The 22,810-nt window shown below is 61.5% G+C and overlaps 1 protein-coding gene across 1 annotated transcript in view; it reads left to right on the forward strand.

Annotated features, from left to right (window-relative positions):
* TSHZ3 (teashirt zinc finger homeobox 3) overlaps positions 1-22,810 on the forward strand; it is a 69,387-nt gene that overhangs the window by 40,866 nt on the left and 5,711 nt on the right. The gene's annotated exons all lie outside the window — the stretch shown is intronic.

The raw sequence follows: 22,810 nt of genomic DNA on the forward strand, positions 1-22,810 counted from the left end.
CATCCCTGAGAACTTGAGTTTTACGTGTATCCAACCTCAAGGCGTGCCTGTTACGTCGTCCGTGCCGTGGGTGAGGCGGCTGTGGGTCTTTCTCCCGTGTTCCCCGTGCGTCACAGTCCCCAGCCCCGGCCAGAGGAGCCGCCTCTCTGGAGCGCGCAGCGGGGGGCAGAACACTGTCCTTGTCCGCGGTCTCTGTCACAGCCACCCTGGGGAGCGCTGGGTCACTGTCCCCTTCTGCAGACAAGGAAACGGAGGGTTTAGGGAGGGTGGCCGGCCATGTGCAGCCCTCCCCACCCCACCTGTGTGGGATCTGTGCGTCTCGGCTGTGTGTGGGTCTTAAACGGGGTCCCCACTGCCTGTCCTGTGCTCCTGTCAGCCACGGTCCCGAGCATCGGTGAGGAGCCGGGGCGGCACCCTCCTCTCCCGCATCCTGCCCGGCTCTGGGGGTCAGCGAGGACCCCACCCTCTCTTCCAGCGAGGACATACCTGGGCGGTCGGGGGCCCCAGGCTCGCACCCTGGAGAAGGTGGCTGTGGGCACAGGCAGGCCAGAGGAGGCAGGGCTGGAGTGCCCCTGGGGCACTGTCTGTACCTGCTGGTTCTCCTGTCTCCCTCCTCCCCAGATGTCAGTCAGTGCTCCCAATCTGTCCTCAGCATTGAGAGGGGTGGGGAGGGGGTGGGCAGTGCCCTGATCAATACATCCAGAGCGGGGATGTCTGGTGGATCGATGCGCACCCCTGCAACCACACTCCCAGGCCAGCCCCTCCCAGGTTACCTACTTCTCATCAGAGCGGCCAGCGCAGGGCACGGCTTAGCCCTGGGTCTCCCTGGATTGCTGCCGTGGGACTTTCGGCCTGAGAGCAGGGGGAATTTGGGGCGGAGAAGGGAGTTTTGGCTCCTGTCCTGCCAAGGGGCCACGCTGCTCTGGGCCGGAGAGGCTAGGCCGACTGACCTCACGGGCAAGGGTTTCCGGGACAGTCATCGACCGCCCCCGTGCTGGGCGGGGCCCGGTGGAGGGCCAGCTCCCCTCCCGGTGCCGACCCTGCCCCCTCCTGTCCCTGTAGGGATCCTCAGGGCGGACGGAGACAGAGGTTCTATAAGCAGAAAGCGCTGCTCCGTGTGGAAAGCATGCCAGGTGCCGGGCACCGTGCTAAGTGCTGTGTGTGCAAATCTTCCAGCGCCGCTCTCGGAAGAGGGTGCTTTCGCTCTGTTCTCGTTCTGCAGACGAGGGCTCAGGAGCTTTGGAAATTCACCCACGTCCCCAGCTGCTCAGGGCAGAGTGGGAGGTGAGCGCGGGCCTGTGGTTCTGCACCCTGGCCTGGTAGCGCCGTGCCACACACGCCACACAGAACCGGCCCCCCGCCCACCTACCCCTGCGTCCACTGTCCCGGCCCCTCCGCAGTCCAGCAGCCGATGTCTGCAGACGTCGCCTGCACGGCAGTGCCCGGGATCAGAGCCACCCCGAGAAGAGACAGGAAATCGGGTCGAGAGCCCTCCCACCCCCCGGCGCTCACATCCAGGTGAGGGGAGAAAGGATGGCAGGACCGCCTTCCCCGCTGCTCCACCCCCACGCTGCCCCGCCCCCACGCCGCCCCAGGGCACCCGGCTCCCTGCCCTCAGCTTTTGATCTGTTGGCATCTGGGAAGCAGCTCCCAGGACAGAGAGGCTCAGCCTGTAGGAGAAGGTGGGCGCTCAGTCGAGTCCAGAACTGTGATGTAACGTGTGATGAATGGGACCTGGGGGTGGGGGTGGGGTGATCCAGTTCAAGGAGGGAACGCACTCCTGCGCCCTTCCCCCTGGTCACAGACCCCTCCGAGGGCAGCCGCTTACTGCGCACTGGAACAGGGTGTGGGGCGCGTGCTGAGCACCTGCTCAGGCCTGTGCCGGCGGGGCCGGCCGGTGGGCAGTCCTCAAGGTGGTCGGAGTGTAGCGGACTCGAGAGCAGCAGACGATTCTGTGGGGGCACCAGGCAGGGTGGGGCTGCGGAGGGGGCGCCCTGCTCACCCCAGGTCTGAGGAGCCCTGGGTGGTGGGCTCCCGAGCGCAGGTGTGAGCTGAGCCCTAAGCAGACACGACGTCAACAGCAGCTTCAGAACCGTCCCTCCTCCTCGGGTCACACGGTCTAGTGCTTTGCGAGACCATGCGTGACAGGTCACGTCTGCATGACTCAGGCAGTTCCACACTCAGCCTTTCCTGCCGGGCGGCCCGGTCTGGACACGGCTTCCAGCATTTTCTGACCCTCTGCTAATGCAGAATCATCGTTCTTGTTGACTTGACGGTTCCCAGAGCTGTGACGTCACTCAGATGGGCTTTCCTGCAAGCGAGTGCCACGTGTCAAAGTGAGCGTCTCCCTTCGGTGTCCCCACTGCGTCAGGGGTGGAGCGCCCACGTGGGCTCCTGTGCCTGGCAGATACCCTGTTTCTCTGGTCACAGAAGCTGCAGCCCCACTGACCAGCGCTGGGGGGGGCCATGCTCCTCCTGGCCGGGAAGGCGGTCATCCCCTGCCCCTTCCCCTCCCCACTGACCTCATCCTCTCTGGGGGTCACTCCACGGTCTATCCTCGGACCTCAGGACACCCAAGTGCTAAACCCAGGACGTGGGATTAAGTGATGCCCCCTGACCTGCTGGGGTGACTGGCAGTGCCAATCAGCCAGCATCCCAGAGGCAGCTGGGAAGGGTGGTGGCACCGTGGCCACGGACTCACAGGAGGGCGAGCTCCTCGGCTAGAGGCAGGGAGGGAGTCGGGCAGAACGTCCTGGTGGGCGGGCCCGACTGCAGAAGGCGGGGTCTCCGTTCTGGCGTCAGCTCTGTCCTAACTCCCTGAGCTGCCTCCAGGTGGGCCTCCCCCTCCTCTGGACCCCGTTCTCTCTGTTACCGAATGAGGCTTTGGACTTGGCGGCTGTTTGAAGGACCCTTGCGACCTCCCCAGCCTTGGGGTGTCGTGAGTCTGGACAGCTGCCGCCAGAAGTTCAGCACGCGCCTCTGACGGTCCGTCATTCTTCGCAGACAAGAGCCCTGATTGGGTGCAGGCGGGAGGGGGCGGGTTCTGGGCACGTGGCGGGTGGAGCCTTGCTGCCTCTGGCCCCTTTGGGCATCTGGCCACCAGAGAGTGACCGTGGGGCCAGTTCTCTTTACGTGACCCTGTGTACTCCTGGAGCTCTCAATCCCCCCAGGAAGGAGGCCCGCCCCGGAGGACCCCAACCTCCCCTCCCAGAAAGGATCGCGGGCCAGCCTCATAAGAATGCAGCCCACACCGCTTGTCCCCACGGGAGGTGACAAGGAAGGACCCGTGTGTCCCCCGGGCCATGGGCTTCATCTGCTTTGCTTGTCGGGTGAACTTTCCAACGCGTTTTTCCTCCTTCTGGCTGAGCGAGTACGCGAGCGCCCTTGCTGTGATCGTCACCCGTCCCCAGGACTCTCCTCTCGGTCCTCGTTTCAGGGATCAGCTCGTTTTCGGAACACGAGCTGCAGGACGAGCCCGGTCCCATCGTGGCCTTGGGTCGCAGCAGCCCCGTGACCACCCAGCTCTGACAGACGCAGGCCGCTGGCCACACCTGCACGCGGGCAGCACGGGGAGAGGCCCGGGGCTCGGAGTGGGAGCCAGGGCATTAGGGATTTCAATTCCGCTTTATTTCCAACTTGAAATGGAGGAAAACAGACAAAAAACAAATAAGAAAGCTAAACAGTTGCGTGAGAGCTAGCAATTTGCCGGGCTCCCGATGACAGACAGTGCATTATCATAATTGTCTCTTCTACATGATGGGACAGAAAAATAATAATGTCATTTTATTTATAGCTGGGGTGGCCCCTTTATGAGAGTCATACGAGTTCCTGCCAAGTGGAGTAGGTCAAATGACACCCTTTGATCAGGCCTGTCCAAAGAGATCAAAGATGAATGGCAGGTAATGGATACCCAATGACACACCAAATCTAAAGCAGAAATAAGGCTGCCAGGGCCTGCCAGTTACCCATTAGAGCCCGCCCGAGGACGGCCGGCCGCCTGACATGTTGGCCGCACACCTAAATCAGCCAAGCGTCAGCGCTAAAATTGTGTATTATCATTGGAAATGGCTATTATTTCCTTGGTAACATTTCTGTTAAAGCTTTGTTTGTGTGGGGCTGACCCGCAGTCAGAAGTGGCGTTGGACGGAGGCACGCCCAGGCCAGGGTGGGCCCCCTCGGGTCGGGCCACTACCTGGTTTTTAATTGTCAGCCCTGATGGGGTGCTGCCCGGGGGCTCCAGGGTCTGTTCAGATGGAGGGGGCGGGGCTCCCTTTGCCGGGGCGGGGCTCCAGGGTCTGTTCAGATGGAGGGGGCGGGGCTCCAGGGTCTGTTCAGATGGAGGGGGCGGGGCTCCAGGGTCTGTTCAGATGGAGGGGGCGGGGCTCCAGGGTCTGTTCAGATGGAGGGGGCGGGGCTCCCTTTGCCGGGGCGGGTTCAGGTCCCTGCCCGGGTGTCCGTACCCGGCCACATCTCTCTGACCTGCCACCACAGCCCCATGAAGCCCGGGGGGAGGGAGGCCCAAGCAGATGGAGGTTTGGAGGTGAGGGTGACGCCCACTCCCAGGTTCACATGGCCCGTGCAGGACAGAACCCGGCAGAGGCGGCTTCTGAAACGGTGGGGAGAGGTGCCTTATCCTCAAGCGTCTGAGTTATGTAATTAAGTTGTGCTTTGTAGATGGGGTCTTCAGAAGGCTTTGTTGGGAAGCAGAACTGACTATTTCTTTTTAAATTTGTGGGGGTGGGATGAGGGGATACAAAAAAAAAATACCCAAAGAAACATGGAAGGGAGGGAGGGCCGCAGCCTGGCGTGGGGTGGGGTGGGGAGGAAGCAGGCCCTCCTGTCCCCGGGGGCGCACAGGTGTGCTGTGGGTGGTTCTCATTCTGCAGTGTGTGCTGCGAGGTGAAACATAGTATTAAACATTGACAGGAGTGTACTACTTAGCTAATTAGTATGTTTCTCTTTCTTTTAGTAATCCCGATGCGTTTTCTTCCTTCCCTTCCTCTTTTTCTTTATTCGGGTGGTAACCCTAAAGAATATGTTTAGAACCATAATTACTCATAATGAGAAGGAAGCACACCTAGCCCAGGGCAGCCCCATGGTGTTAGACAGAACTGCAGGGACCAGTGGCAGGCGCGGACACCAGGCTCCCTGCTGCCCGACAGAGTAAGGGGTGGTCTTCCACACGTGCGTGCGTGCACACCTGGGCACACCTGGGCGTGGGCCCACGCAGCGCCTCCCGGGACGGAGGAGCCTTCGGCGGAGGTCGCCTTGGGCTTGGCTCCTGCAAGTTTCATAGCCTCACGTCCCCCGATCATTTCCCATTAACTGTGTCTTTAAGTAACGGAGACACCATGTCAGGGTTGTGGCATCACTCCGTGGGGATGAGAAGAAGATAGACATTTGACTGTTAGGCTTCTTGGCAGGAAATTTGGTAGAGAAGTCCCTTCCAATTTGTCACAGGCGGCAGTGGTCTCGGCTCCGCAGGGAGCCTGCAGCCTGGTCCCCGCACGTCACCTGTCCGGGGACCGCCCGGGTCCATCTGAAGTGACAGGCGGCGTATGTGCGGCTGCCTGATGGAGCTGTCTGTGTTTCCGGTCATTTGCTGGGGACGAGGAGCAGGGGAGGACACACTGCTTCCCTGACGGGCAGGCAGTCCCCTTTGACCTTTGACCCTGCTCCACCAAAACACCCCTGTCCTCCTGGAGTGGCTCCCACCCCACCCCCCGCCGTAAATGGAAGTTGAAACAAATCTGTGTTCGTACTGGCTTTCGAGTGAGCACTTATCTTCTTTATTTTTTTTTAATTTTCTCTTGAATTATGTAAAGATGCATCACAAGATATTTACGATTTTTTTTTAAAAAAACAGATATTCTTTTTATACACTGATAAAATTGGAAATGTGGAAGCGTATTTGGAAAGTGTAAACAGATGGTTAAAGATATTTGCTGGGAAGTATCAGAAATAGTTATTCCTGACTTGCCTGCTTGGCTCAACATTGCTCTGAAAAGTCACGTCCTAGGGTGCCAAGCAGGGGATGCAGGGGACGCGGGGCACTGGCTTCCGAGTGGAGGGGAGGGGGATGGCCCTGCTGCCTTCTGCATCACCAGGTGCCAGGGAGCCTGCCCGTGGGACCCGCATGCCCTCCCCCTGCTGAGGGGTTCCTGAGCCACTGAGCAGGAAGGCATCAGTGTCCCCTCCCTCCTGCGGGCGGCGGCTGTGAGACCTCGCTCGGGAGCGGCCACGCCGCGCCTTTCTCCCCCCACGGGCTGCGGCATGCAGTCAGCAGCCTGCCTTTGCTCATGGGTTGAGGTCTTTTATTCAGAAGAGCTCCAGGTAGGAGGTTTCCTTCGAGTGAGTGCATCGGATGTTAAACTTGCAGCAAAGAAATTCCTGGTAAGAAAGAAACCAGAAGGTGACAGGGTGCCTCCTCCCCTTCCGGGGCACAGCAGCTGGACACAGACATTTCAGGTCACACAGGCGAGGTGGCAGAGAGCGCAGAAGGCCGTGTCCTCGTCTCCCCGTTAGGTGGGTGTCGCACGTGGGCGGGGGGTGGGGTGCGTGGAGGTGGGGTGGGGAGAAGACGCGGCTGTATTATTATTATTTTTTTATATACGCCGACCTGAAACGCTTTTAGTAGAATTGTTCGGTAGCAATAATCTGTCAACAGATTACAATTTTGCTTAATTTTAATGTGGCTAACTTAAGATGGTTGTATAGTAAATTTATGCAACTGATCACAGTTATTAAATTACTACGTCTGCAAAGGAAGCAATCAAACCCCTTATTACAGTTGCTGTGAGTGAATGCTAAATGTCACGGAGCCACCAGCGCGCTGCGGGGAGCCGCACTCCAGTTAAAGATGCATAAAATATCAGCACTTTTTTAATGCTTGTGCATTCAACAAAGACTCCCATCATAATTAACTGGTATGGAAATAAATAATTCTTACAAACTACCTCAGAAACAGTTGTGCTTCAGTTTTTGTCAAAGTCTGCTGCTCGGTAGCGATATTTAAGCCCTTCAGACACATTCTCTCTCACTCACATATGCTATAAAATATTTAAATCTCACAGAGAGGTTTGAGAACGATATTATAAATCCAACTCTCAGTGCGAAAAAGTAATTTATGATGATTAATTTAATTATACAATTGAAGGTTTTGATATTTTAAAAACCCGAGATTAATTTTTTTGGGGGGTGGGGTGGGGGAGTGAGGGTCCCAGGTTGCCAGTTCTCTCTGTAAACAGCGGAGGGTGCACGTGGGGCCGGCTCAGCCGGAGAGGGGGACACGCCCCAGGCCTGGTTCTGCCCGGCCACTCTGCCCCTGGAGCGGGATTCTTGGGGTCCTGTCGGTGCTGTTCGTGGGGAGCGGTGTGTGTGTGTCTGCGTCGTGACACTAAAGGGGGTGACGGGGGCACGTGGCAGGCCTGGGCGGGTGCCAGGCCCTCGCAAGGACTCACTCAGAGTTAGCCGTGGTCATCAGTGTGGACGCCCCACCTGGACCCTCCTGGGAGCTGAAGCCGGTGTGGTGTGGCGGCGTGTGGGCGTGGCGGGCGTGTGGCGTGGCGGGCGTGTGGCGTGGCGGCGTGCGGCGTGGCGGGCGTGCGGCGTGGCGGGCGTGCGGCGTGGCAGGCATGTGGCGTGGCGGCGTGCGGCGTGGCGGGCGTGTGGCGTGGTGGGCGTGGACCACAGCGCAGCTGTCACGGAGGGCTCCGGGTTGTCCCTTGGCCTGAACCTGCCCGCACTGGGGGCCGTGGGTTTCGGAAACGGCCTCGCAGCCTTTGGACCGTGCTGGGCACGTGTGGCCTGGCTGGCAGGAAGACAGTCGACCAGGTGGGGGCTGTGAGCAGCTGCTGCAGCCCCCAGAGGGCCAGCCTCACCGCTGTCCCAGCTGGGTCCACTCAGCAGCCTCGTGATGACGGGTGGACCTGAACAGAGTCCTCCTCTGGCCCGGTGACGCTGGCCACGTGGAAGGCCGCGGGCCCCCGTGTGGACCTCGTGCCCTGTCCAGCCGGACCCGTGCTGTCCTCTGGAGAGGGGGCGTGACCCAGGCACGTGACGGGACACTGTGGAGGAGGGTCAGGTTACAAGTGTCAGGGTCTGCGTCTGGTGGCCCGCGGTTCCTGACCTCTTCCCGGAGGCTGTGGGTGGCCCTGGGGAACGGACGTGTGTTGCCCGGGATTCGGTGGCTCAAACAGCAGACCCACCGTGAGGGTGCCGGTCTCCTGCCGACCAGGCCCACTGGTGTGAGTTTCTGTGGGCTGTTTGTTCACATTCATTGAAGGGATCACTTTGTAGGGCCGTCAGATTCATGGAGGCCTCCACTTGTGTGTGTGCACGTGTGTTTACGTGCGTGCATTTGTATGTGTGGATACATTTACATGTATGTGCACGTGTACTCGATGAAGCAATGCAGAAGAGCATATCACCTTACTCGTCCATCAGCGGTGGACACTCCGAGTCCACTTGTCCGGCCTCGCTGGGGTGAAGCTGTGGCTTCTGTGTTCTTGTCCTGTGCTGTGGCCTCGTCAGACCTTGGGTGCCGGTCAGGAGGGACATGGCCACTCTCTGTGGGCAGCTTCTCCCGCACACATGGATGCGGAAAGTGACAGGTGTCTGCAGCGTTTTAGGGTAGAAACAACGGTGAAGAACCACTGAGGACATGCTGTATGGTTAGGATGGGGGAGGAGACAGCTTCACTGAGTAAAGCATTCTGGGTATAGAATTCCTTAAAAAGAACCCATTTGGGCTTAAATGTAACAACACCAGTTTCTGAACTAACCCTGAGCACTGGCCCGCCGGGACCCCGTGAAGGGTGTGAGTTCGCTTGGTTTCCTGTGTATTGTGTCTCTGACCCGTGGTTGGATGGGGTGTGGAGTTCTGCATGGCATTCACACTGGCTCGGTGACTGTAGCCCGATGCCTCACAGAGTACAGGTGGTGGCTCAGCCCCGGGCCTTGGGCCCTCGAGGCACATGGGCTGCAGCTCAGGCCCGGGTCTCCCCCCCCACAACCTCGAGGGACCCTGTGAGTGGCAGCCCGGGTGACCAGCCCTGTGGCTCTGTCTTCGGGGATACAGACTCACTTTCTGAGATGCAGGTGGTTTCAGGGCTTTGCACGTGTGGTTTTACTGACCCCCTGCCGCCCACAGGAATGTAAGCATGCACAGTGACGGTGACAGACGTCCTTGGTTGAGGGGTGACAGGAGCCAGGAGACCTGAGTTTGTATCCTTGCTGCCTGCTGGATGAGCTGGGCCCTGAGTGGCCACAGTGTCCTCCCCTGAGATGCGGGGAGGCCGCCCAGCCCACCTCACGGGCCCGGTGTGAGGAGAAAGGGGGTGGAGATAAACCCTCTACAACGTGCCGAAGACAAGCAAACAGAAGTGCAGGCCTCCTCCTGCCACTGCGCTCGGTGTCCCTGCCTCGTCACGTCGGGCGGGGTGGGCAGTCCTGCGTGGAGGTCCTGGACAGTGTTCTGGTGACTCTGTCTGACCTGACCCTCCGTCACCACCCACGGGACCCTCAGCGGGCCTGGCCGTCTCTTCGCCATGGTGTCTCCGCTCCATGATGGTGCCCAGCACGGGCCAGAGCCTTTCCTCTGGACACGTCTCACTCCGCTGGACCTCCCCAGGCCCCAGGCCACTCGTTGTGGTCATTTCCATGTCATCTCAATTCTGGGCAGTGTGGTGTGACCAGGGTGGCGTACCTGAACAGTGACGGTCCCGGGTGCTGCCGCCATCTCAGTTCTGATCCCAGTAGCGTCCCTGCACGCCTGCTACCTGCCTGGTCACATAAGGTGACATTAGACACAGGGGTCGGCCACCTCGGGCAAGGGAAGGAAGATACTGCTTTTGGTTGGGGCAGCAGCTTTCGGGGACTCAGGGGGGCCCTGCCACCCTCCCTCGGGAAGAGGGACCTGGGGCCGCTCACGGCTGAGGCCGCTGTCACCTGCGTTTTCCCCGCTGGGTGAGTGGAGTGATCTGAGCCCCCCGCCCGGCCCAGCCTGCCACCACCGTCCTCTTGTAGCCGAGGAAGGAGCTTCAGAGATGTGCTAATGGCAGCGAGAACTATTCTGATACCACGTTAAGGATCTTCTCCCGAAATGTGTTTAATGTAAACATGCTCTCAGAGATCTTTCAAGTAATTGACACGGGGATGATGAGCGGCAGTTCTGACAGGGGGTTTGCATAATCTCTCGCTGACAGCGCTGCTCAGCACAGTGTCTCGGCAGCGCTCTCGTCAGGGACCCCCCCCCCCACACACACACACGGCGTTCCCTTTGTCCTCCGGAGGCCCCCACCCCGCAGGGCTCATGGGGCCCGTTCTTTGTGCTGGAGCCGGTGGCACCTTTTTACTAAGACACGTCCTCAAAGTGAACTTGCACCAACTCCGAAGAAGAAATCGGAGGAGTCACGTGTTGGCCCTGACCTGGGCTTGGGGACACTTATGCGGGCGGCCAGGGTGTCTGCCCCTGGAGACTGTGGGGCCCGGGACAGGACTGCAGGCCGAGTGGCCTGTCCGCAGGAGAGAGGGGCTTGGGCCGTCCCCCCGGGGACCGGGCCTGGGAAGCTAGTTGTAACCTACCTTCTGAGCTGGGTTTTCTTGTCCTGTGTTGAATGGAGTTCATCTTTGGTGATGTAAAAAAAAAAAAAATGTTTAAATGACGTTTGATTGTCATCACATCAAACTGCCCCAAATTAAACCTCCCTGACCCACGAGTGCTCCTAAGTGTGCCGTGACGTCCGTGAAGGGTCAGCGTCACGCACCTGCCCCTTCAGGGGAGCCGCCCGGTTCCTGCAGGGCTCTTGAATGCGTCTCAGTGGATTTCTGGTGTGAGCGCCATGGATTGCCCGGCGACAAGCAGTCGTCTTGCAGAGCTGCACTTGTCGCGTGAAGAGCCCACATCCATCAGAGGACGGGTCGATCCGATCACACCAGGACCAACGGAACCGTGGGATCCTTTCCAGGCGTGTGAGTGAGGGGTTCACCTTCCCGGGAGAAAGCCGCGAGAAAGCCGCACGCACACGCGCACACAGACGCACGTGCGCGCACACACACCTCTGTTTTAAAGCCATTTATCTCTGAATGTCAAATTGCAATAATTAACCATTATTGATCTTAAATTCAATTAACTTCATTAACACAGGTCAAGATGAGGGTGCTTGTAAGGGAAGGCATTTGGCGAGAGTCTGCTCATGTGACATCCCGTCTTCCCGGTGGCGGCTGCAGGCTGTTCGGCTGTCCCCTCGGAGGTGGCTGGAATCGAGGGCCGTGGGGGGACTTGGCGCGGTGGGGGGCGGGGTGGGTCCGAGTCCCCCAGGGGGTTTTGTCCAGGAGGAGGCGGGCAGCCTCAGGGTGGCCTGTGGGCCTCTCTGGAGGTGCACTCCCTTCCTGGGGTGGGGCCTCAGCCGCGGAGCCCACGCCACCCCAGAGGCTGCCGCACCCGGAGAGGGGCCCCGTTTGTGTTTTCAGATGAGGAGACACTTCCTTCTTGACCCAGGAGGGGAGAGGCCTGGTCCTGCACCTGCTGCTGGGCTGGGGGCGGGCCCTGGGGGCCTGGCGGCCTGTCATTGGAGGGCCCTGGGGGCCCGGCGGCCTGTCATTGGAGGGCTCTGGGGGCCTGGCAGCCTGTCATTGGAGGGCTCTGGGGGCCTGGCGGCCTGTCATTGGAGGGCCCTGGGGGCCCCGCGGCCTGTCATTGGAGGGCCCTGGGGGCCCGGCGGCCTGTCATTGGAGGGCCCTGAGGGCCCCGCGACCTGTCAGTGGAGGGCCCTGGGGGCCCGGGGGCCTGTCATTGGAGGGCCCTGGGGGCTTGGCGGCCTGTCATTGGAGGGCCCTGGGGGCCCCGCGGCCTGTCATTGGAGGGCCCTGGGGGCCCGGCAGCCTGTCATTGGAGGGCCCTGGGGGCCCGGCGGCCTGTCATTGGAGGGCCCTGGGGGCCCGGTGGCCTGTCATTGGAGGGCCCTGAGGGCCCCGCGGCCTGTCAGTGGAGGGCCCTGGGGGCCCGGCGGCCTGTCATTGGAGGGCCCTGGGGGCTTGGCGGCCTGTCATTGGAGGGCCCTGGGGGCCCGGCGGCCTGTCATTGGAGGGCCCTGGGGGCTTGGCGGCCTGTCATTGGAGGGCCCTGAGGGCCCCGCAGCCTGTCAGTGGAGGGCCCTGGGGGCCCGGTGGCCTGTCATTGGAGGGCCCTGGGGGCCCGGCGGCCTGTCATTGGAGGGCCCTGGAGGCCCGGTGGCCTGTCACCTGCCACGTGTGTAGCTGTGCCGGTCAGCTCTGCCGCAGCCCTCGGGTAACGTGTGCCCACAGCCCTGCGCCGCACTCACTTCTCTGGGCCTCCACGTCAGCGGTCCGCTCCAGGGTGGACGCCGGGGACAAGGCCGCTGCCCTCCCACTGCCGTGTCCCTGGGCGTGCGGGCTGCCCCTCGCCGCTCTCAGAGCCTCAGTCTCCCCATCCCTTCAGTGGGCACTGATGTTCCTGCGCTCTGTCTCCTTGCGGGGGGGGGGGGGGGGAGCGTCCTGTCGTCAGGGCAACAACACAGGACGGAAGAGCACGCCCCCCCCCCCCGTCCGCCTTCCGCATTTGTCATGTCGTCATGTCTTTCCATGTGAACGTCTGATTGGACTCAACGACCCTTCCAGGCACCCGACCTGGGGCCGGCCCTGGGGGGCCCTTGAGACCGAGCCTGGCCCATGCAGGCCCCGGGGGGCCCTTGAGACCGAGCCTGGCCCACGCAGGCCCCGGGGGGCCCTTGAGACTGAGCCTGGCCCACGCAGGCCCGGCCACTATGTGAAGAACCAGCGTGAGGTTCCTCTGAAGGGCTGAGCGTGCACAGAAGTGAGAAGGACGGGCTCGGGCCGAGGGGACAGAGCAGCCCCGGGGGGATGGGACTTAGCTAGACTTTGGGGGGTGAAGTGTACCTGGCCCCCTGAGCCGAGGCCCAGGGACCATCGCTGGGCTCACTGAAAGCACTAGGGAGGCTGGGAGGTGCTGAGACCACCAGGCCCCCGAGGGCCACGTGAGGAATGGCCGTCACTCCGTCACCCCGTCACCCAGGAGGCGCTCCTGGGAGCCAAGCCCGCTGCCTGCAGGTCTCTGAGCAGAGAGCTGTTTGAGGAGCGTGACTTCTGGGGCATCGGGATGCATTGGGGCTGGCAGGGGACAGCTGGGGACACAGTGCCTTCCCGCAGGTCTGGGTGTTTCTTAGGCACCTGTACTGGAGTACAGCTTTGTGCCAGGGAGGGGCAGGGCGAGGAGGGGGTGTGCCCTTCTGCCCTCGGCGAGCCTCTCCCCAGCTGTCACAGACACGCCTGTCCCCACGTCCACCTGTGAGGGACAGAGCTCACCTGTGTCAGCCCAACAGAAACCAGCCCCAGACCTGAAAGGGGGGGACAGACCGAAGCCCCCTGTGTCCCCGATGCCAGGCCCCTGCTGTTCCGACAGCAAGACGCCCAGTGGCCCAGAAGCTACGAGCTGGTGGGGAAGTGGCTCCCGTGTCTCAGGGCTTCAGCACAGAGTCCCCTCGTGTCTCAGTGTCCCCACAGCTCATTGTGAGCGGTGACTGGTTCACCCAGATGCCAACAGGCAGAAGGGAGCCAAGGCAGGGGCGTGGGGACCCGCCCACGGGCCTGGGGCACACGCAGAGCTGCCTGGGGCGTGCGCCTTTGCTGCCAGACGCTGGAAGTTGTGCTTGAACACATCAGCCTGTGGAGAGAGCCCCTCGCAGCCCTGCCCCCCACTCCCTGGCCGCGGCCCCCTCTGCATCCAGATGAGGACTGCACAACCTCAGTGTGCACCGCACAACCTCACCCACAGCTCACACAACCCCACATACAGATCACACACAACCTCACACACAGATCACACAGCTCACAGAGCTCACACACAACCTCACACACAGATCACATACAACCTCACACACAGCTCACATACGCTCACGCACAACCTCACACACAGCCTCACACACAGCTCACACACAACCTCACACACAGCCTCACACACAGATCACACACAACCTCACACAACCCCACACACAGATCACACACAACCTCACACACAACCCCACACACAACCTCACACACAGCCTCACACACAGATCACACAGCTCACATAGCTCACACACAACCTCACACACAGCCTCACACACAGATCACATACAACCTCACACACAGCTCACATACGCTCACGCACAACCTCACACACAGCCTCACACACAGATCACACACAACCTCACACAACCCCACACACAGATCACACACAACCTCACACAACCCCACACACAGATCACACACAACCTCACACAACCCCACACACAGATCACACACAACCTCACACAACCCCACACACAACCTCACACACAGCCTCACACACAGATCACACAGCTCACATAGCTCACACACAACCTCACACACAGCCTCACACACAGATCACATACAACCTCACACACAGCTCACATACGCTCACGCACAACCTCACACACAGCCTCACACACAGATCACATACAACCTCACACACAGCTCACATACGCTCACGCACAACCTCACACACAGCCTCACACACAGATCACACACAACCTCACACAACCCCACACACAGATCACACACAACCTCACACACAACCCCACACACAACCTCACACACAACCTCACACACAGCTCACATAGCTCACACACAACCTCACACAGCTCACACACAACCTCACACACAGCCTCACACACAGCTCACATACGCTCACGCACAACCTCACACACAGCCTCACACACAGATCACATACAACCTCACACACAGCTCACATACGCTCACGCACAACCTCACACACAGCCTCACACACAGATCACACACAACCTCACACAACCCCACACACAGATCACACACAACCTCACACAACCCCACACACAGATCACACACAACCTCACACACAACCCCACACACAACCTCACACACAGCTCACATAGCTCACACACAACCTCACCCACAGCCTCACACACAACCTCACACACAGCTCACAGGGACACAGGCGTCCACAGGGCGTGGCGGTTGTGTTTCTGGGACTTGTGCCCCCCCCCCCATTTACAGTATGTGTTTTAGATCTCCCCACGTCAGAATTTACAGTCATCTCATTCTTTCCAAAGTGAAGTTTTTTCAGTATTAACTACAAAAGACAGCATGCAAATGTAAGTGGGCAGGTGGCTGAATTCTCTCCAGGTGAGCACCATTCTAGTAACCAGGGCCCCGAGCCAGAGGTGGATGGTTTCCAGTGCCTGGAGTCCCTGGGGCCACCTTCCCAGAGTCCCTGGGGCCCCCTCCCCGGCCTCCACTCCCTGGGGCCCCCTCCCTGGAGTCCCTGGGGCCCCCTCCCCAGCCTCCATGAGGCCCCCTCCCCAGCCTCCGTGGGGCCACCTCCCTGGAGTCCTTGGGGCCACCTCCCCGGCCTCCACTCCCTGGGGCCGCACAGACGGGTCTTGCCCCATTTGGAAGTTTAGGTACACAGACGCAGACAGCCTCTCACGTTCCGCGTGTGGTGTCTTTTCCTGAACATGATGCTTGCGTGGCTTTGGGTCACTGTTGGTTTTCACTGCACTTGTGTCCAGTGGCTCTTGATGGACATCTGGGTGGGTTCCAGCTCCCTCACCGTGATGCGCGGTGTGCCGGAGAGCGCCCAGGTCTCCGGCGGGAGGCGTGTGCGTTGCTGCCGGTCGCTATCCAGGGCGGAACGGCTGCTCCGCGGGCCACACCTGTGTGCAGCTTCCGCTGGGGCTGCCGTCCTGTGTCGCGGTGGTTGTGCGGTCTCTGAGGCGGCGACAGGCGGCGTGGGGGAGCGTTCCGGTGGCTCCCTCGTTCTGCCAGCACGGGGCTTCTCTCTCGTCGCTCCTGTCAATTGCTGCGTCTGGAAGCATGTCAGTTGTCACGGTCTGGAGGCACCTTAGGCTGTTTATCTTCTGTGTTGGAATTATAAGAAAAATGGCTGAGAATTTCCTTCAACACCGAGGTGTAGGCACAGGTGTGTTTTCCCACAGTGCCGCCTCCTCGCTGAGCAGACAGGACCCACGGCGTCCGCGCTGAGAGGGGCCTTCCCAGTCACCCCGCAGGCGACTCAGACAGCTCTCTGCTCTCCGTTTTCTGAAGATGTGTCTGAGACGTTTGCTGTGAAGGTGACTGTGTCCTTTGAGGGTGATATGTGTCTCTCTGGGGTGGGATTGGTGCCACCCTGCAGCCGAGCTTGTCCCCTGGAATCAGCGGGACAAGCTGGCCTCCCTCTCTGTCCTGAGCCTCTCACATCCTGGCTTCTGCCCGGTCCGAGCTGCCTCTCTCCCGGGGTGGGTTCCGGAATGGGGAGGGGCGTTGTTCCCAGGGCTGCAGAGGGGGTCAAGGGCAGCTCTTTGATCAGAAGTGCCCGTCCTAACCTGGCGGTGGGGGCTCCAGCCGCATCCTCTTCCACGTGGGCAGGCATGGCCTTGGTCTGGGTACCAGAATGGGCTGTTTTCCCGGCTCTGGGAGGCTGCTGGACCTCGCCGCGCTTGGGCGTAGAGGGTGAGCCACCGCCTACAGGGCATGTGAGGGTGGCCCTGCTCACCGTCCGCTGACGCCAGGCTTTTCTGGGCACGGGAGTGTCACAGCTCTACCTGCACAGTGACCCCGAGGGAGCAGGCGCTCCTGTCCCAGCTGTGTCAGGGAACACGCTCCAGTTGGCACTCCCACCCTCGCTGGTGGGACGAGCAGGCAGCCCAGGGCAGGTGGCCACCCAGCCCGGCCAGCCTTCTGGAGGAGGCCCGGCCCGGCCCGGCCGGTGGCCACAGCCCGTTTCTCCCCAGAGCCCAGCCCCGCGCTCCCAGACCCTCCACCAGCCACGCCCTTGGGGTTTGTCCTGCTTCCTAGAAAGCTGCAGGGCCCAGCAGGGCGCCTGGGATGTCCCTGGTCTCCTCGTCCCCAGGGGCTGTGACCTCTGGCTCTTCAGACGGCCTGGTGATGTTCCCTGTGTCTCTGGATACCCAGGAGGTGGAGGGGGCAGCTCGTGTCCTGCTGGGTGGTGACCTCCTGGGCACCGGCCATGAGCAAAGCCCCCTCGGAACCCCCCCATTCCCACTCAGGATGCCCGCAGAGGCCGCGCCCGCTCACCTGGGTCTCAGGATGCCCGCAGAGGCCACGCCCACTCACCTGGGTCTCAGGATGCCCGCAGAGGGTGCGCCCGCTCACCTGGGTCTCAGGATGCCCGCAGAGGCCGCGCCCGCTCACCTGGATGCTGCCCGTTGCTGGGCTCTCCTCCACCCCATCGTCCTGCTCTTCCCACCAGGAAGGGCTTTCTCACCAGGCTGCTGCTTCTCTGGACCCTCCCAGTCAGCTGCCCGATGGACCTCCCCATCCTGACTGCCACCGTCCCCAGGACCCCTAAGCATTTGGTTCCGGGAGCTGCACAGAGGGTGCGTGTGTGTGGCCACTGCTGGCAGTGGGGCACCACCTGTGTCAGGGCCCCCGCCCCGTCCTCCAGGGCTCTGGCATTCGTCTGAGGGGCGTTCTTGACACCTGGAGTAATGCAGTGGCGGCAGGTGTGGTGACACAGAGCGTCTCATCACCTCGGTGGGGGCCCTTCACTCCGGGACAAACCTGCCACCCCCTGCCCACGTCTCAGAAGGGGCGAGGTTGGGGGAGCCCTGGGAGGGACAGGCACCCTTGGAGGGGCAGGCGTGGAATCCCTCGGGGATGGGGCATAACCTGACGGGGCCTCTGCTGTGTCCAGAGGCCCGGCACTCACCCCGTGAGCCTTCTGTGTGGTCCCCCCTGGGGGTTAGTCACATTGCCTCCCACTGCCATGAACCCCCCCCCCCGAGGCCCCAGCAGAGGGCTGGGCACTGCCCCACTCATTGGCTGCAGGCCGGGATCATGTGTCCACCCCAGGACCGTCGAGAGGACCAGATACAGTAAACGTGAAGGGGGTTCCTACGTGCATGTCAGGTTGGAGCCCTTTTTGCTGTATGTTTATTTCCCGACGCTCCGGGGGACCGGGCTGTGGATTCGCAGAAGCTTCTGTGACCGTGAGTGGCTTTCTCGTGAGCGTGCGTCTCTCCAGGACCTTGGTTCTGCCTGTGCTGCGCCCTCTGGTCAGCCAGCCCCACGACCCACTGCGTGTTCTTGGCCTTTGGTGCTGGGGAGACAGGGCACCGTCTTGCTGGTTAGACCCCTACTTTTCGTGGACGGGGAGAGACATGGAGTTCTGTCAGGGCTCATCCCTCAGAGAGAAACTCACCGTGGAGCCACTTGGGGGGAAATAGGATCCGTCCTGGGTCGGACCCCGTCATCGGCCGCGGCTCCCGCGCGCTCTCTGTGTCTCAGGGGTTGCCGACTGGGTGGGCAGGAGACCCCTTGTCTCCCGGGCCTGCCTCCTCCACCGGTCTGTGCGGAGGCTGCCCGCCGTTTGCTCGAGAGAAGAGGGTGAGGGCAGTGTGTTCTCAGAGAGGGCCGGGGGTGTGGGCACACTGGGCGCCCCCTGCGAGGAGACCAGCCACCCGTCAGCCGCAGGCCCCTTCCGTTCAGAAGCGCCGGGAAGTACCTTCAATCAGACCCGGCACATCTGCTTTGCTCTGGAACTAGCCAGAGTCTGGGTCCCTCTCGGTGTCTGGAAAACTGGGAGGTTTGACTAAGTTGTTTATGGTGTTAGTCCATCCATTCATCCATCATCTGTCCATCTCTCTATCATCCATCCATCCATTCATCATCTGTCCATCCATCATCCATTCATCCATCCATCCATCCATCATCTGTCCATCCATCATCCATTCATCCATTCATCCATCCATCATCCATCCATCATCCATCCATCATCTGTCCATCTCTCTATCATCCATCCATCCATCCATCCATCCACCATCTATCCATCCATCATCCATCCATCATCCATCCATCATCTGTCCATCCATCTATCATCCATTCATCCATCCATCCATCATCTGTCCATCCATCCATCATCCATCCACCATCTGTCCATCCATCTATCATCCATTCATCCATTCATCCATCCATCCATCATCTGTCCATCCATCCATCATCCATCCATTCGTCATCTGTCCATTCATTCATCCATCCACCCATCCATCCTTCTATCTGTCTGTCCATCCATGAATACATCAAGTGGCTGCTCTGGGCCAGCCTTAGGGACACTGCAGAGACAGGGTGGGGTTCGTCCTGACCACATGAAGCTGACAGTCTGTGAGGACATCCCAGAATGCCTTGCAACCAAAAGGGAGAGGGTGCTGAGGGGACACTGTTGGGGGCAGCGAGCCCCTCCCCCAGACGGGGCCTCTTACCGGTGGCCTGGGAGGGCAGACAGGCTCCCCCTCGGCACTGGGCCGGGGTTCCCGGAGAGGGGACAGCAGTGGGCAGTGGAGAGGGGGAGACGGAGCTGCATCCCGGGGGCGCAGGCCGGCGGGCGGGGGAGCAGGTTGGCCGTGGGGGACCTGGGCTTGCTCTGGGGAGTCAGCTTTCTTCCACGCTCGACGGGAAGTCACTGTGGGCGTCCCCAGGGGGTTGACGGGACTGGCCCTCCGTGTGACAGTGGTCTGTGAGGAGAAGGGGTGCCTAGGACTGGGGTGGAGCTGGGGTCCGTGAGGAGGAGCAGGAGACGCTGGTGTCCCCCGCCGGTGCCTGAGGGGCAGGAGGAAGGGAAGCCCCTGTGTCAGAGGCTGGGAACCAGCATCTTGCTGCTGGAGGTGACCCCCTGCTGACCCCTGTGCCAAGGAGGGTGAGTGTAAGTTGCTCACCTACTGAGTGTACAGCTGTGAGGACGAGGAACGGCCTTTGCCCGTGGAAGCTCAGACAGGAGCACACAGGTGTCAGCAGTGGGGTCACATGTCAGCTCCCGGAGCAGAGCTGCCCGTGGCCGCCCATGACCCACGGTCAGGCCCACCCACTCACCGTGCCTGCCACTGGCCCCTGTGGACAGACCCCCAGAGGTCAGCATGGTGGGGGACTGCGTCGTGGCCAGCCCATATGACCCCAGTGGACCCCGAGTGTCCACCCAGCCTCTCCTGCCCTTCTTGCCTGACCCAGCACATGAACTGTCCAGGGTCCAGACGTTCTTCCTCCTGTGCCTCGGGGGACATTCCTCCATAGTCCGGAGCAGAGCAGACCAAGGGGTGACGTGACCTGTAGTCAGGAGCCAGCGAGCCACCCCCTTCCTCAGGGGAACCCTAAGACAGGGAGGGTAGAGGAAGGGCCAGGCGGACCCCCGTCTCATGGGGGTGGGGACACTGAGGTCCAGAGCGAGGCGTGGGGCGCCGCTGAGAGGAAGCCCCTCCCCCGGCTGGGAGCGTACACTGAGGTCCCCTCCCTCCACGCCCTCTGCCACTGCTCTGCTGTCCTTTGTCACAGCTTGCTGGAGCTCAGTTACCAGGGTGGATATCATAGTCTTGGGGGGGTGCAGTTACTGCTGCACGTGGTGGGGGCTTCGCCTCTGCCGCGTTTTCACGGAGGAAAGAACCAATGGGTGGACGTCTCTGCTCAGCCGAAGGAGATGCTCGCCCGGGGACGCGTCTGGAGGGAGAGGACACGGCTGCTTTAATAGGCGGCGAGGTCCCTGTCAGGGCGGCGGGCAGGGGTGATCGTCGTGAGACCCAGGACACTGCCCAGGCCGCGGGGCATGTGGGTCTGGCCAGGTCTCCCCAGGACCCAGGGCCTCTCGGCACCGAAGCGTTTCAATTTTCCTCCCGAGCTGGGTTTGCCTCCCACCGGGGGGTTGGCCTCACTCTCCGCTCAGTATTAATTTCCTCTTCTGTCGTCAGACAGATGACATTCTGGTCCCGCTGTGCAGTTTACAGAGCACACGGGGGCCGGCGAGGCAGGGAGCTGGTCAGGTCAGCGACAGGGCCGCCTGCGTGCTCCCCGCGCTGTGCTCCCCGCGCGGTGCTCCCCGCGTTGCGCGGAGGGCTCCAGGGTCCGCGCTGTGCTCCCTGCGCGGTGTTCCCCGCGTTGCGCGGAGGGCTCCAGGGTCCGCGCTGTGCTCCCTGCGCGGTGTTCCCCGCGTTGCGCGGAGGGCTCCAGGGTCCGCGCTGTGCTCCCTGCGCGGTGTTCCCCGCGCGGCGCGGAGGGCTCCAGGGTCCGCGCTCCCGGAGCCTTGCGCCCCTGGCTGGGAGGGGCCTGTGGAGCCCTGAGGTCCCCCCTCAGCTGCCGGTCTTCACGCCAGGGGCGGGGCGTGTCGAGATTCCTGCCTCTCCCGATCCTGGTTTCCGGGGAGCCGTCCCGGGAGCAGTGTCCAGGGCGGGGTTCATGGGCGTCCCCAAGAGACGAGGTCTGAGATCCGTCCCTGCTCACAGGGCCCCACCCGCTGCTCTGACCCGCGTTCCTGGGTCGGGCCGGAGAGTGTCCCCAGGAGGCGGGGCTCTCAGGGCCAGGCAGACTGGACTTGGGACTTGGTCACTCTCCCTGGCCGCCCTCCCTCCTGACCGGGCGGGTTTGCAGGCTGTGCTGAGAGTGGCGGGTGGGGTGGGGAGAGTGAGCCCCCCGTGCAGCTTCCCATCTCTTCCCACGAGCACATCACCTTCTTCCCGCGCCCAGGGCCGGGCGCCCCTGGCCCGCACGGTGTCCCTGTTCACTCCACCCCGGCCCCAGGACAGGAGCCTGCTGGCCACTTGAATTGCTCAGGTCTCAGCTCTGAGTGTATGAACTCCAACTTACGGCTCACCTCACATGTCACAGCTCAGACGACCGGGCAGGGCGCCGTCTTCTGTCCTGCGTGAGGGACGCTGTCCCAGCCTCGGTAGCTGGTCTGAGTGCCTGCCCCGGGGACTCTGTCCGTCCTGCTGGACGTCACCACTGAGTGCCTGTCCCGGGGACTCTGTCCGTCCTGCTGGACATCACCACTGAGTGCCTGTCCCGGGGACTCTGTCCGTCCTGCTGGACGTCACCACTGAGTGTCCCGGGGACTCTGTCCGTCCTGCTGGACGTCACCACTGAGTGCCTGTCCCGGGGACTCTGTCCGTCCTGCTGGACGTCACCACTGAATGCCTGTCCCGGGGACTCTGTCCGTCCTGCTGGACGTCACCACTGTCTTGGCTCAGGAAGGAAACCAGGGAGCACTCTTGGCCTGGATAGAAAGGGGGGGGCTGTGTGTGGGTGTCCGTTTGTCTGAGTTGCTTGTGTGCGATTCACCTAGGGCAGATCTTTTGTTGTGGGTCTGAATTCACAAATAAAGCTCTTTCCCCCTAAGAGTCTGTTTTTCTGTTTTTGTTTTTCTCCTGCTGTGTGGTGAGCGCTGTGGCGTCCAGCCTGGCACACCTCCCCACTGACCGCCTGAAGCCGGCAGGGGTTGAGGCGCAGACACTGACTTCCCCCTTCTCCTCTGGCTTACAACTGTGACCCACCTCAGGGCTTGTGGTCGTGGAATCGGCTCCGAGTCCTGGTGGCCCTGTGCGCGAGCCATGTCCACAGTGTCCTCCTGTCCTCAACAGCCCGGCTCGCCCCCCCCCCCCCCCCCCCCCCCGCCAGGCAAGCCCCAGCCAGAAACAACCCAAGTCAGTGAGTGCGGGAGGAGGAGGAAACTACCTCTGCCCCATAAACACGCCTGTTCCCCGGGCGTCCCATCCCCACCGCTGCGCCTCTCGGACCCACAGCTGTCCAGCCCTGCCCTGCCCTCTGCCTGCCCAGGGGTGCACGCTGGGCTTATGCCCCAACCCCAGGGCTTCCCGGGCGGCGGGATCCCTGTCGGACACCCGCAAAGCTGACACCGAGTAAATATTGACAAAGTTATCTAAAGAGCAAACACTGTGACATTTGTAAGGTCCGCTGGAAGGTCTTGTATATATTTATACAACAGGCGTGAGTACCGC

This window comes from Saccopteryx leptura, chromosome 9, assembly GCF_036850995.1.
Source record: "Saccopteryx leptura isolate mSacLep1 chromosome 9, mSacLep1_pri_phased_curated, whole genome shotgun sequence".
NCBI lineage: Eukaryota > Metazoa > Chordata > Mammalia > Chiroptera > Emballonuridae > Saccopteryx > Saccopteryx leptura.